Raw genomic sequence first — 12,431 nt, forward strand, 5'->3', positions numbered from 1 at the left:
GGGGAATTTATTTTGTTCAGCCTAAACAGTGTTATTTCTCTGTTTCATTCCAATGTTTCCAGCAATACTTTGGTGCCATGGATGCTGAAGCAAGACTTAAGAGATGCCAATTCTATACCAGTGTCATTTATCTCAAGGACAAGTGAAAATTCCTGTGCCCCACTAGAAAGACAATGCCTGAGGCATGATTGCTAAAATGGGCTTTAAACGTCATGCTATATTTTAATAGACAGAAAGATGGATACATCAATGTCTAAAATAATAATTCTTAGATTATATTTATCAGAACAATGCAAGGCTGGAATTGTAATTTGTAGAAGTCTGAGCTCCAGTACCGTGAGCTAATATCCAAGGAGAGAGGACACACAGCTCCTTCTTTGAACTTCTGTGCTGTTTTAAGATGTTTTCAAGATCTAAAGGCTCAGCATCAAATACAAGATTTCATACTTTTTTTACACCACCCTAAAATCTTCATACCATATTACTATCCCATTCCCAAACCCTACTTTCTCAATAAAAAAATAAATAACTCAATTACTATTCCCTTTCCTCAATGTACCAGCTCTTTTGAGACTGAACAGAATACACTCTACTCTTTGGAATCATTACATGCAATAGACATATGAAGGATTTTTAAAAAAAATGAAATAGAATAAAATTTTGCAATTTAGCTTGTAGATTTATTTAAATTTTTCAAAAGGATCATCTTAAAAGCTTCAATATCATCTTAGAAATGAGTTGCTCATCATAGCCAATTTTGTCAACGTCAAATACCCACCATTCTACTGCATACACCTCCTTATATGCACATCTACCTATCACCTGCCTGGGTTCTGGAGTGACTTTTCAGAGAAATTCATATTCAAGATTTTGCTTCGGCCACAGATTTAACAGAAGAGGGGTTCAAAACTATTACACAGTATTTAGAAAAACAGCATGAAAACCTGTGTTGAATGTGGACTTTCAGCAAAGAAAAAAAGATTTGACTATGGTACACAGCTTCAGAAGTTCTACAGTCTCTTTAAACGCTACTAATCTGTTCTCCATTTGATGTTGTCTGTTGTCAAGGGCTTTTGCAGTTCTCTTGTAAGAAAAGTAGCTGCAGACATAAATGCTTGAATAAAGACAAAACTTGCCACATGCTACCTTCCCTTACGCCTCCTCACATTGCTTTTTCTCTCAAGTTTATTAACATTAATAACTGGAAGCACTGATGTAGCCTTTTAGGGTATTAGACCAAACCTGTAAATTAATGCATTGGTTCATCACAATTCATTAATCAAGCCTGTGCTGGATTTAACAGACAGCAGATTATTAAAGACACCAAATTACACAGACGAAAAAACCCAGTTCCCAGAGGGTCAGCTGTAATGTGAATGGTTTTGCATAAAACCATAAACCTGCTATTAAATTAAAAACAGGAAAAAATTATGTCCATTGCTTATCTAAAGTAATTTTTTTTTAAAAGGGATGCTATGCTAATTTACTTCTTAACTGGTCCTGGTTACACAGCAAAGGACTAAAGGTTAACGGCAATGGCTCCTCTGATGCTTGGTTAAGCAACTTACACTAACATATCCTGACTGAGGTGAGGAAATTAATGAAATTACTACTGTAATTCATTACTAATGGAAAATTGTCAGTGTTTTCAGCCAGCAGTTCACACAAATTTTCTGCAGACATGAAGACCTAGTACAGTGACTCATGCTCTTAGACTTGCTACTCTTATTTCAAGTCCTGGCACCATTCATCACGGCCGAACTTTATGCCATGCAATCCAGCAAAGTTGAGCAACCTTTGATCTCAGTAGCTGAGGTCTTTCTGCTTCTGTGACACAGGTTTATGAAGGAAGAAAAAATAACATGCAATTTTCAGCATCAATCTAGGGAATGCTAAAACAGAGGAGAGAGGCAGAATCACTGCAACCAGAATCCAAAGTATAACAAACAGGAAAGGTTGTAATTTTCCAACTAATGATGCCAAAAACAAACAGTGTAAATTAGTGTAAAGTTTATATATCAATTACCAATTTAAAGGACAATATGTGTAACAAATAGTGAACATTAACAGTTAGTGAAGAGCCTAAACAAGATTGTCCTGTTGTGCTGCGTGGTCCTGGTTTCTCTTTATATTCTTCACTATACCAAAAAACAGAACATCAGACCAAGGATAGTAAAAGTTTCCATCCTGAAAGACAGATTCATCCGTGACTACTCTAGTAGTGGTCATATACAGAGAGGAAGAACATGTTATATTCAGTGACTTTGAAATAAATAAAGTATTTAATATTACTTGACTGCATATAACAGGAAAATCCTAACAGGAACATCCTTTTATGTTAATTTATAGAACAATGTTAGTTTATAGGACATAATTTTATGGTTGTGGAGTTATGCAGGGAGGAGGATAATGAAGATAATCTTTATGATCTTCCCATTGATTTGCTTTTCATTTGTGAGCAAGAAAGACACTGTTTCTAATGGCCATAAATGCCCAAGAGATGAGAATTGTGCAGCATGCTTCCCAAAGGAGCAGCAGGGTTACATTTATGCAAAAAAAATTGAAGTTTGAATATCAGTATGGTTTCCCCCTATGAGGAAGAGCAGAATTAAAAGTAGTAAGGAAATCCCTACCCATATAGGAACTCAACAAAGCACATCCAAAACTGCTTTGACTCTTCTGCGCATCCCACCACGTAAAACGGAAAGATCTGGCACAACGGTAGTAACATCAGCATAAGGAGAGTTTTTAATGGAAGAAGATGGCAGATTTGCTGTCACATTCTTCCCCCGCTGTGGGGAGTGGGGCTCTGTGGGTAACATGGCCAGAAAGTCCCTGTACATCACCTATTTTAAGTGATAGATGGTCTCCTCAGGAGAAGCCAGTGCGAGTAAAAACCAAAACATGGACCAGGGAAGAGCCTGCTGCCCATTCCTTGCTGTTGCTCTACAAGCATCCCATCAACTGCTCACAGGGAACAAATGCTGAGACAGACAGGACCTCAGTACACTCCAACTGGTATTTCTCAGGCTAAGCTGAGTTTAAAAATTAGCATTTCTCATAACTCAGAGCAGGGTATTATAAGAGCTCTTACTCAAACTCCAGCTAACCCTGGCATCACAGTGCACACCGGGAGCAAAGCGCTGTGTGAGAAAGTGTCTGCCCGCTTCGCTTTGAGCTGTTACTCCTGCGGATTAAAACAGCAGCAGAGTTCAGAAATGCAGCCTAGAAATCGCAGGAACAGTAATGTCTTCATGGAAAAAAGATGCTCAGAATGTATTCAGTGTAAAAGTTTCCAGTTATGTTATTTAATACATAAAAATTGCCTAGACTTCTAAGCTAATTCTCACTGAAATGAGAGGAGTATTGCCTTTGCATACACATCTATAATATACTGGGAGACTACAATGTACTGCATCAAGCACAGTCCTTTTGCCAGTACCACAGGCCAAATCTTCAAACATTGCACTCATCTTACAATGCAAATCAGTAACCCTTCTATCAAATTTTAAAGCATTTTAAAGCATTGTTTTATTTTTATTCTATATTAATGTTTTATTACTATTATTATTATTTTAATTTTAAAACATTCCAAAGCATTATTTTGCAAACCCTAGTCTAGCATTCAGTGGGATGGTACAACATAGTCCCATCCTTTATGCCAAGCGTCCCAAATCCCTGGAGGATTAGGGAAACACTTAGCACACATACACAACACTGCTGCAATAGCTGGACTTCTCTATATTACAAGCAGGTGAAAACAACAACTGTTTTAAGAGCAACAACAAAGCACACCTTCTTAGCACTATGGAAATTACAAAACATTAATGTTGAATGTGTTCCTTAATTATACAAAACTCTGCAAAGAATAACATGATTTAAATTTATTATTCAAATGCTTTTAATTTATAACAGATTGCTACTTCACATACAAGTATTAAATCTCTATTAGATTCGTTGAGGTAATGCACTAATATGCATGACTGAGATCTTAAATTCCTAAGCAGCAATAGTGTTGGCTAGATGCAATAAGGATTACCTTAATTAAAACACTCTCCTCAGCATCTCAGAAGATTTAATCCAAATCTTTATATAGGGCACATTCATTATCTATCTCCAGTTAATAAAAATATGACCTACTTTGGTTACATTTTAGAATTTAATCTTGATTACCATTTTGTTAATAGAAATAAGATACTAAAGACTTTAAAGACAAGCCAAAAGCAATTTTGCCAGCCTAATTAAAATACTATTTAATGGCCTCAGAAGGAGCTTTATATTTATTCATAACTGTGGATGTAGACTTTTTAGAAATGTTTTTAAAATATCAAATTAAACAACAGACTCCTAAAAATATACCTAAGAATAACAAGTGAGATTTATAACCAACAAGCTTAAAGTAGAGCCTGAAGAGATTCAGAGAAGAACTCCTAAACCCCACAGGGACACTTTGGAACACACGCGCTGTTCTGATAAGCTCAACAAGACACTGCACTTCTGTGGGAGGAGGCCCATACCATGTGTCTTTGCAGAAGCAAGGCTTAAATTAATCATAACACTCCAAATGTAGCATGAAGTTACTGCTAAGTAGTAGTTTCCAAGGAGACATGATGCTTATCAAAATACTCTGATGCACTGGAGGCTGCCAGATCTAAGACAGCATCTGAATGGTTTAGTGAACTTCTTAGCAAAATGCAGCTTATTCTGCTTTAAACCAGGGATGCAGCAGGCTCAGCGAGAAGGCAAAGTTTTGTGAGAGAAGGGGGAGGACACATCCACACCATCAACCTTCTCTTGTACATACTACTGCCATATTAAACAGGATATAAGGAGTAAAGAGAGATCACAGCCAGCCAAAGCATGTGATCAGAGCACCTATGGGGCCACCACTTCTTCAGAGCCACCCACTCACCTCCATGGATTTCTCAAGCTGAAATTGTCCTTTCAGAGCATTGCTCAGCAAAATGTAACTTCCCTGCACGTATCATTTTCTCCATACAGAAAGGTTGGACAAACGCATGCATCCTATGGAAGCAGCATGTCCTTCAAACCCCTACAAAGGTGTCACTTACAATATCCTAAAGCAAAATACTTATTTTTGAAGGTAAGAATGTCAAGTGATGGCTGAATCCAAAGCCTTGTCCATTTATCACCCAACAAAAAATTTTAGCATACAGAGTTCCGCTTGAGAAAATTAATTTAGATGGGACAGCTCTAGCTATTACTGGGTTTCATTTGTTGAAAGGTTTTGAGAGATGAAAGAACCTTGCTGCTTTCAAGAGACACAATGCTTATGGCTTTCTACTGAAAGTGATTATCAATTCCTACATTGAAAACATGAAAGCATTCTGGGTGAACAATGCCACAAACCTCTCACCAGGGCTCTCACCACAAGAGGCAATTCCCAGTTTAATTAAAGTCAGTACTCACTGTTTTCTCTTGATCTCCATCATGTAGAAGCCACCTGCTCCAACAAGGGATCCAAGCAGTCAGTGGCTACACTTGGAGTTTTCAGAGGCTGGGAGACCAAGTGACACGAGTGACACTGCTCAGAGGAGGCTGCAGGGAGACAGAGAAGCCTTGCTGCGGCCTGTGGTCTCCACTCACACTTTCTGCTCTAACACACTGTGCTCTGTCTGGCACGCTCTGCTCCCCTCCCTCACACTGGTTTTAGCATCAGTTTCTAGTCCAACATCTTTTCCCTTCTCCCTTGTTTAGTATTTTGATTCTATTGCTTCTCTATTTTGTAATTCTTTGCCAGTCCCTTGTCACTAAAAAATGATAAAAAAAGCCTCTTCCCAACTCTCAAATACAGTTTCAGAAAAAAACAAGGGTAATGATGCACTTTCATAGAATCATAGAATATCCTGAGTTGGAAAGGATCCACAAGGATCAAGTCCAACTCCTGTCCCTGCACACTACCATCCCCAAGAGTCTCACCATGTGCCTCAGAGCATTGTCCAAACTCTTCTTGAACTCAGTCAGGCTTGGTGCTGTGACCACTTCCGCAGGGAGCCTGTTCCAGTGTCTGACTACCCTCTGGGTGAAGAACCTTTTCCTGATATCCAACCAACAATTTTGGATGCTGTCACTGGTCACTACAGGGAAGAGATCAGGATCTGCCCCTCTTCCTCCCCCTGTGAGGAAGTTGTAGACTGCGATGAGGTCTCACCTTAGTCTCCTCCAGGATGAACATTGATTTTGCCACGTTCAGTCCAACAGCAGTAGCTGTTGCCCAGAGCCATTTTGACTGCTAAGTGCCCATGGTCAGCAGCATCTTGTCCTGTCTCTCTGTGGGTTCCCAGCTCCACACCCCCCCCAGTGCTCCCACTGGCACACACACCCGTGGGGCTGCTCTCCGCAGCTCCCAAAGGCTGATGGCCGAACATGAGGAGTTAATTTTATAAGAGAGGCAATTTTGTAAGCCTAAAAAAAACTGATGACATTAGAAAGCTCATCGTAAATTTTACATAAAGAGGTCTTGTCTCTTTATCATGTACATAAATGTCACCCACTGGAAGACTGTTGTCACAAATGCCTCCCATGAGTGCCAGATCTGTCTGTAATATGGCATATAAGATGCTTGTTCTTCTAGCATCTGCACTTTTCAGCAATTATTAATTCCTTAAACATTTAAAACAGACCTTTTCAATTGTGCTTTCACCTCTTGAGGTCAATGCAGCAAACTCAGCTTGTGTGGCTCATAGTCTCCCTTTTAACATTCATTTTCAAAGACATATAAAACACTCAGACAAACCAAGAGTCAAAAGCAGACTCCTGAGGCTAAGATCAGTTTTTCCCCGAAAACTCTTCCATATGTTAATATGGAACCCTTTTACTAGGCTTCATGCATGAGACAAGGGATTCTAAAATATTCCTTATCTCAGGGAAAGCACAATAGTCAGGATTTTTCCCCTTTCAACTCTCAGCTATTCCTCTCCATGAGACCATAGGCTGCAAAGATGATAAGGAGAATATTCTAGCAGATCTATCCCTCTCTCTTCCTCTATTATTAAGAAATGGAAAAAATAAAAAACCCATTACTTCCAAAATGGAGGTAGGCTTTTTGTAAGATAAGCCACTCCTCCACATCATGTATTCCACCAAAGGGATTCATATTGGGCTCAGTATCTTCTAATGGTTTCATCAGTTAATATTCAATTGGTTTCAGATAGGCAAAAAGAATTTTCCTTGCACTGCACTAAATAATTTGCCTTTATATAGACTGCATAAACTACATTTCTGAAGAGGAACAACAATTATTGTTCCATTTATATAAGTGACAGATTGACAGTCGACATCCCATACTGTCTGTAGTTTTGCTGTGTAGTTGACTTTCATCATTCAGTTATTTTCTTACTGCTTACAAATGGAAAGACATTTCATGGTAAAAAGACAAAAGGATGGTGTTCTATAGCACAAAGCTCTGGAATTAAGGTCTTCCCATCCTCATGACAGCAAGATAGTCCCTTTGTCAGGGTTAGAAATGCCCATATATACAAAACCACCCATGTAAGTTGGACAGTTGATGGGATAATGTGGCATATAATGTATGTGGGGTGACAGTCAGGTATCCCCACAGGCACTCTCAGTACCAGTTCTCATGCAGCCTAAAACCAGCTTTGATACCCACCTAACCCCTTGTGCCTGTCACAAGGTGGCCAGGAACAGCCACTGCTGCAAACAGCCTCTGCCCCCTTTGCCTGGACAGAAAGGACACTGCTTTCCTGTTTGTTCCAGCCCCAGATGCCAAAGCCACTTTCTCAGCTCTGGGGGCAGCCAGAGTGAAATCCTGCCCATCTGGCACCCCTTCAGCCAGCAGCTGCACCAACACAAATTGCAGGAGAAAGCCAGGGAGAACGCTGCTCTCAGCACGTGCCTGCTCCTGGAACAAGCAAACCTTTACTCTCTTTACAATACTCAGGTCAGTATTGGCAAGTGGAGACACTGAAGTAACACCAGGCCTGTCCTGACCACAAGCACCCTCCATGGAAAGCAGTGGCTTTACCATGCCAGATACAGTTTTCCAGGGCAATGACCCTTCATCACTGAAAACATCATAAGCCAATCACTACACCTTTAATTATAATTAATAATTAAATTATTATTAATAATCATTAGTCCTTTAATTACCCTCCTGTCTGCTTTCACTACACAAGGGGTTGTGAAACAAAATGGACCAAAGAGCAACATTAACCCATTGCATATTCCTGATTTTTACCATATTGTGTAATGATCTTCCAGAATTGCCAAAGTTTCCTATTCTCTGAAGAACTTCAGTCTTCATTTTATCAGCGGAACATCCACCTTTCTTACTTTGGCTCCAAACATAACGAGTACCTGTTAAGGAAGCTTCCCTCTCTGGCCATCCAGGAGCCATTCCTGCAGTCCCTCTCGCACCACCGGAGCTGGGCCTGAGGCCCTTCCCAGCTGCACATCCCACACTCGGTCACACCATGCTTCCTTACCGGCTCGAGCCCAGGTGTCCCACGGCAGAGCCTCAGACGTCCTGTTCTGAAAATAATTCAATTGTCATGCAATAACTAAATAACAAAGTAACAGCTGGAGCTGGTGCCTCTGAGGAAGGACCCCGAACAAAGGAGCGACGGGGCTTTTATCCCCTCACAGCCCAAGGGCGGGAAAGTCTGGGTTCCTGCCGTATCCCCGAGTGTCCGGTCCCCAACTGTGCCACAGGTCAAGGGCCCTTTGTGCTGCCAAGTGTCGCCAGTTCAGGCCCTTTTCCTGGGGCTTGGGCTCACCCAGAGCTCACCCTGCAGCTGCTCTCAGAGCTCCCTGCACTGAATGTATTCCTCAGCATACCTTTGGAACAACTCTCATCATGTTTGACCTTGAGGGGCAACCTGAGGTTTACTGCAGATTATTTGTTCGTATACTCGTTCTTGCTCAAATGTTTCAGCACATTCCAGCATCCCCTCTGGCTTTAACAGGAAAAAAAAAAGGACAAAACAAAACCAAACCAAAAACCATCCCTCACCTGTGCAGACAACAATCTCTCAAATACATGTGCACAACCTAAGAGCTATCACTTCAGGTTGCCACAAGCTGTATTTTACCATGAAAGTAATCTTTTCCCAGACTGTTCTGGGGTTTGCTTGTGTTTGGTTTTGAAACTTACAAATGAGGCCTACAAATTTGTTAGAAGTTCTGTTACCCCTTCACGGTATTCCAGAAGTATATCCCTTTTCTTTCTGCTGTCAGAAAGTTGGCATAAATAGAAACTCTTGCTGCTGGCTAAGAATAAAAAATTAAATCCTTATTGCTATTTAGAAAATTCTGACCCCCCTTGCTGCTAATCCCAAGGGTCCCACAAAATACTGAATAACAGGACTTATATTCACAATTTTCTGCTGTAGTTTATTCCACAGCAGTTGGAATTTTCTAACACTTGTTGCATTGCTTTAATGATTTGCTGTTAATAAGAAATTTTAGGGAGCTGTAAGCCATTCCTACTTCAGATCCATAAGAAACTTAACAGTTAAAACTTCTCTTAGAACTCTCTCACATTCTACCTAAAGCAGGAAAAATTTTGCTGATAAACAATTATCCACAACTCATTTGTTTCAACTTAGCAATTAATTTCTAGAAAAAAATCCATAATTAGATGAGCAAGAATCAATTTTTTCCCCTTTTTTTCATTCCAAGGATTAGCTTTTCATTGTCCCAGCTGCCAAAAACTATCCAGCTTTCAAAAACCAGTGTTCTCCAGTACTGAACAGCTTCACCCTCTACAGTCACCACCTCCCTTTGGGACTGATTACACAACTTCTATTTTGTTATCTTTTCCAATAGATTTGATCAGTTAAATAAGAGCCAGTACCAGAGCTCCTGTGGCTATTACTAACAGTGTTACACAGTGAGTAGCCCAGCTTTCATGGCCGTTGAAAAGCTGAGACCCTAAAAATTGTTAGCATGCTGCCTGTGCTTCCAAGCTTTACCTTTAGCTGTCCCCAGTCTTCCAGCACAAAAAGCTCTTTAGTGCCAGCATAGGGTACTACTGTGTGGAAATACCTGTTCTCCTCTGCTAAGCATTAACATCATCTTCTGCCAGAGCTCAGACAGATGGTAACTCTGGACCACTGAGGGGACATGTCTTTATTCCCACGCTGCTTTATGACTCTTCTTCGTCTGACAGATCTTTTTTTTCACAGCTCCAATATGTAAATTAACAGCTTCTCCTGAGATTTTATCTCTGTTCCTTTATTTGTTTTAAAAATTATTCCCCCGCTTCTTCAAAATTAATCTGAAGGAAACCTGTAGCATCTTTTAGTAATTAGTATTGTAAGAAGTAAAGAACAGAATTCATAGCAAGCAACTGCTATCTCCTTTCCTGCAGCTGCTTTCAAAATAAAAATTAAAAAATAAAAGGGGAGGAAAAATAAAGAAATCTGGTGCAATGCTGGAACAGAAGATACACATACTGTGCCAAGCACTGTACAGCTCAGAAACTGTGACTGACACCCTCACATCCAGCTGAGTTTACAGCATTTGGTTCCTTGTCAATACAAAGGTAACCCTGAAGTTCTCCTTTGCCACACGAGTACCTCAGAAACATGATTTTCTGGATTTCTTGTAGCTATTCCAGTGGAGTGTTTTCTTTCCCTCCTGTTTTTGTTCTTATTAGATATGCCTTGTCTAATTCATACTTAAAAGCTGTTTCTTAATTGCATTGCAAATCCTTGATCCAGAATAGGTTTGCAGTACTTCAATCTTTTCATGCCACTGACCACCATTATCACCCAAAATGATCTTTGAAATTGATGTGGAACTGAAATAGATCAACTTCCCAAGACACTAGACGCTATTTTAGCAAGGACCATCTAACGTCTCCATACCAGGTGTCTATAGTATCAATGCAGAAAAAGTCTTGTAAAAATTAAACACTTACCTGAATTCTCCGATTCCACAAATAAGCAGAATTTTTTTTCCCCAAAAGCGATTTGTCAACCCCCTTAGCCCTTGCTTTCCAGAATGCCCAAATTTTGTAGAAAATCTGGTCCTGGGAGCTGCTAGTCACCTCTTCCATCAATGTTCCCAATCGCTCGGAGCCATGACAGCCTGGTTTCCAAATGATGAGACTTTTGGAGTTTGTTGCCTCAACAAAGTCTCTGTCATTCCTGGGTCATCTGAGGACACTTTCTAAGAATTGCATTAATTCCTTCATGGACAGCCTACAGCTCTTGAGTGAGGTTTGTCATTCCTATACTCATGAAAACTTCCACTACTTGCTCTCAGTTCTACATGCCGCTTCTGCTAAAAAGAGAAATGACAATGAAGCTGCATATTTATTTCAGACATTTCTACTTGAAGCTTGGATACAGTAGCAACTTCTTTAGTAGCTCATACTCCCGAATTTCTTTCCAGAGAGAAATCAACGCAAACACCCCCTCCTTCTGGCTTCTCTGAGAGCCACATCACCAGTGTTTTTATTGCTGTCTGTCCCTTTCTAACACCTCCACTTCCACCAAATAAAAACCAGCCTCTGGCACAGCTCAATTCATACAGCTCAGCTTCTGTTCAGCATCTCACGTGGACAGTGTTCTCACAAGTAAGTCAGTTATTTTACTTCAAAAAAGAAGTGCATTTTATCGTATCTTGACTGAAAGGTAGTCGTAGCACCATCTCCTATAAAAATGTACCCTGCCTCTGTATACCACTACAGATGAGTGACTGACCAGAGACCAGCAAAATCATTTTCCGTTGGTCTTTTTCCAAAGTACAACTGAAAACCAGAATTTACCACCTTCAGTCTTAAAACTGTGGCACTGATTTTGCTGTGCAGTGTTCCCAGTGACTATCAAAAGTGTAAACTTCAGCATACTACCCTCCATGACATTAACATAAAAGGAGTACCAGAGAGCTTTCCTGATGTAAAGGTTGGATCAAGCAACAGCCAACCATTCACCTTCTGCTTTGGTGGAATTCACTCCCTCGATTCTCTACACAAAGTTCAAGAAATATCCAGCTAATCCCTTCAGTGGAGCAGTTAGATGTTGTCAAAAGTGGTCCCATAAAGGCCTGGAGAGCACCCTGCCTCCACCCAGCTGGCATCAAGATCTGATATAACACACTGGCTTGACTTGTCAAGTTCAGCTCCAGAAAACTCTGATCATTTGACAGCTTCCCATAGCCGCAGGAATGTAAAAGGTGACAATAGGAAAAGCAGCAGAAAAGTAGAGTTATTGTTCTCATGCAGAGACCTTTTGTAACAAGTTTCATCCTAAAATAATGCTTTGCATTCAAGGTGTAATAGATAACAATGTATACATATAAAGAGTCATAGATATTTACAATGGGAAATACTAATAAAATGTTGACCCAAATTCCACGATCAGCTATGTTCTAAAATAGGATACAAACAGATTACTGGTATCACATTATGAAACACAAAGAAAATTTAAAAGTGCAGCAGT

Source organism: Corvus moneduloides, chromosome 9, assembly GCF_009650955.1.
Source record: "Corvus moneduloides isolate bCorMon1 chromosome 9, bCorMon1.pri, whole genome shotgun sequence".
Lineage (NCBI taxonomy): Eukaryota > Metazoa > Chordata > Aves > Passeriformes > Corvidae > Corvus > Corvus moneduloides.